Source organism: Thermobia domestica, chromosome 3 (genome assembly GCF_964235325.1).
Source record: "Thermobia domestica chromosome 3, izTheDome1.hap1.1, whole genome shotgun sequence".
Taxonomy (NCBI): Eukaryota; Metazoa; Arthropoda; class Insecta; order Zygentoma; family Lepismatidae; genus Thermobia; species Thermobia domestica.
Window position 1 is genome coordinate 44551523 of NC_137456.1, and position 3588 is coordinate 44555110.

A 3588-nucleotide genomic window follows, 5' to 3' on the forward strand; every position below is an offset into this window, starting at 1 on the left:
TTTTAAAAGAGCATTTTTTAATTTGGATTCAGAAGACGGGAGGGGGGATGCTTCAGAACATGTTATAGAGCCTCTTTTAGTTTCATGTTACAGAGCCATGTATTACACTGGTATAAAATAATGAATTCAGCCCTTTTTGTTTCAATTTGGTACTATTTTTCAGCCCACTCCAGAGCCAGGACTGTGGCAACACTGCTGGAGATCCACTTTTCATATAACCTAGTTACTCAAAAAGGACACTAAACTTCAAAAAATAAAATAAAAATGCACTAAAGGGGATGTGCTAATGAAGAAGTCTGGATGTATTACTTATTACTCAGTTAATCAAAGGGGAAAGTAAACAAAGTGCTTGAAAATATTTAACTTTTATCATCAGTACCAACCATGTCGTTAAGGTAACACACATTGTAGTTCCTAAGCGATATTGTCTGTCTACTATTATTAAGTCAAGTGCTTGAAAACTAATTGAGTGTCCTTTTTATAGTGCTGGCAGATCGATTAAGGTCAAACAGACCTTGACTTTCATTCTGTGATGTATCGATTACGACAGAACACGTCCTTCCGATAACCTGAGGAAAATAAAGTATGTAACTGTAATACAGAAAGGCTTGGAAAACGCTATTATACACATCTTCATCTCCCGCATTATTTTCCTTTTTTTCTTTCATATTATATGTTGAAAGAAAAAAAAGTATGTTTAAACAATAAAACACTGCAATTTAATTTGAATCATGAAACACTTTATGTAAAAACACTTGCAAGAACGGCTACTATTATGTTGGTTGCAGTATACCATGCATCATTAACAATTTACCAATGCTTTTTTAATGAGCCTTAAGCTTTATAAATCCAAATGATGTCTGTTGTTATTGTTTGAGTGTTTTATTTAATGATCATATTTACTGCCGACGGAAACGAGTTATTTACTAAGGTAATGATAAATTTAAGTTGTAAATACATATATAGGAGGCGCGTCCGAAAAGTAAGTTTCCCTAGGGTGCTAAACAAAAAAGACACAGTGACCTTGGAACATTTACTTGCCATACACAGTACAGGTGACACTACCTTATGCCGTAAATGTCGCCAACACCTAGTGGTTCATTTGCCGTAAATGTCGATCGTCGATATAGTGACGTGTCGAAGGATTGCCGCTAGTGTGCCACTGGCGGCAGGGTTTCGTCGAGTCGAAACATATATCTAGAGTCAGGGTGTTGAAGTTACCAGCACATAGCACCGAGGACTTCATTCTGGTCCGCCCTCTTTCGATTTGTCGCGGAAAATCGCGAAGGGACCGATACGAACTATCGCCAGTCAAGTGCATGCGGTTATTTATATAGACCCTATTATTTTTTCCTGACGAATTGTTTCTATTGTGCTGCCAAAATGTCTTGAGCCGTGGCAAAAATGCGAACTAAAGCTCACACCCTCACACACCTTCGTGTTGAGCCAATAAGGGTTCAGCTATTGCTAAGCGAGAGAAAGCGAGTGGAATTCCTTCAGCCGATAGCAGCGCTTGCAACGGAAGACTAGGGATCAAGTCAATGTGGTATATGTTTAGAGTGAGATCCGGGGCCAAGAATAACCTCTGTCTCTACATCATGAAGTGAAAAATCTTGAGATAAGTGCGTATGATTGTATGAATTTATATTACAACTGCCGCCGATTATAGAAAGTTACTATGGGAGAGATATGAAATAAAGTAAATAGACGCGTGTCATTTTGTTATAAAATAACATGTGAACGCATTTTATTTTATCACAAACAGTTATTGTCGAATATGCACGATTAAAAGAACACTCTGAGTGGCCATATTAAAAAGACCTGAACGATTTATCCCTCTACAAGGAAAGCTTTCTTAATCGCCTTCGTGGCGAAGCCGGAAGAACACGCGCCTAGTAATCATAAGGTTCCAAGTGAAGTTTGTTATGGACAAACACCGTGTGCGTGGGTTTCCTCGGGGTTCTCCCGTTTCCTCCCACTTTCTTCATTCCACCATTTCATTCTTTTCTCATCATCACCGTCTCCTTTAGCCTAACCGGCATAACCGTGGGACGTAAAACTCAAAGATTTCATTTCATTTTTTTAAATCATAAGGTTGGTGTTTTTGCGCCCAACCAGCGGTACTTTATTTTTTAGACTCACCTTAATGTAAACAAATCACGCATATAGACGATTTAGCATATTTTGAGGGAGTAATTTTGTGGTTTATCGGCGTTTCGTCGCGTCTCTGCCACTGATGGGCCGTTGGTGGTATGATTTTCAAAACGGAAGTGGGGCCACTACGAATTGTCGCTGCGGGGACGCCAATTTTTGGCGAGATGTCGCTTGTTGCCCATTGGTGGTCCACCGACGGACGCTTACGGCATGGGGTATTTTTCAACAAATGCACCACAGGAATTCAGACACTTGTTATGCAGTGGGATAAAATTTTGTGTGTCGATGTCGTAACAGTAAATCGCCTTGGAATGGAACCAGCGTACGACAACCTTCTACAATTTTTCATCACTATCTATAGAATTCACTTTTCTAGACACCTCTTTTGCTCATTATTTACCTGTCTTCTCATCAAGTTCTATTCTCATCACTCTTATGACCAGGTCCGTATTTAGGTAAGTTCTATTCTGTGCTAGAACACAGGGCGGCAGAATTTAGGGTACGGCAAAAGTTTGTTTTTTTTTATATTAAACATAAAGTAATATTTAAAACTAGCAACTCGCAGAGCGCCGCGCAAGCGCGAGCAAATATGTTAATGTGTTTAATTCGCTCTAGTTACAGTAGTCACTAGTAAGATAGCTTATCTGATTATTTTTAAAAGTCATCCTCTCCCACTCCCACCCCAAGGGATGAGGATGAACTTGAACATCATGAGAACTGATACTGTTAAACTCAGCGACCTCGAAAACTATGATATCAAAATTATTATCTGTAGTTTTCGATTATTTTTAAAATCTCGCCCTCTTCTTGGGGGTGGAGTATGACCTTTCAGTTGAATTCGATTAAAACTGTCACTATTTATCTCAGCGATCTCAAAAACTCTGAATTCAACTCTAATATTGGTCGTTTCGATTATTTTTTAAATACCTCCATGTTATTCTTATGGGGACTTTGCACCCCTATATCTCATCTCAAGTGTGACGTAGCGACTTGGAACACGCCGTTTGGATCATTTCTCTACCATGGGTTCACTACCATGGGCTCACCTTGCCCAGTGACCTTCAGATCAACCATCTACCTTTGGGCAGAACACCACATCATAATCATTGAGAGAATTAGCCCATTTAAAATTACGTTGTAACTTTTGTAACTTGTAATACCTACACTGCTACTCAACAAGAAGTGGTATGATTGCAAAAAGATTGTTTCCTCGTTTGAGACGTAAGTTTGTGCCGGAGGGAGGAATTATTTAGAGCAAAAGGGCGCACAATATATGAATACGGGCGTGCTTATGACCACACAGTTGCTTGTTTTTCATTAGATGGTCATTCAAAGGTAGACTTATTTTGAATTTTCTCATTTATCTTTACATTCTTTTTATTTGTTTTACTTTATTCCTTCTTGCTTTCTCACACATTTAGTACTGCATTGTTT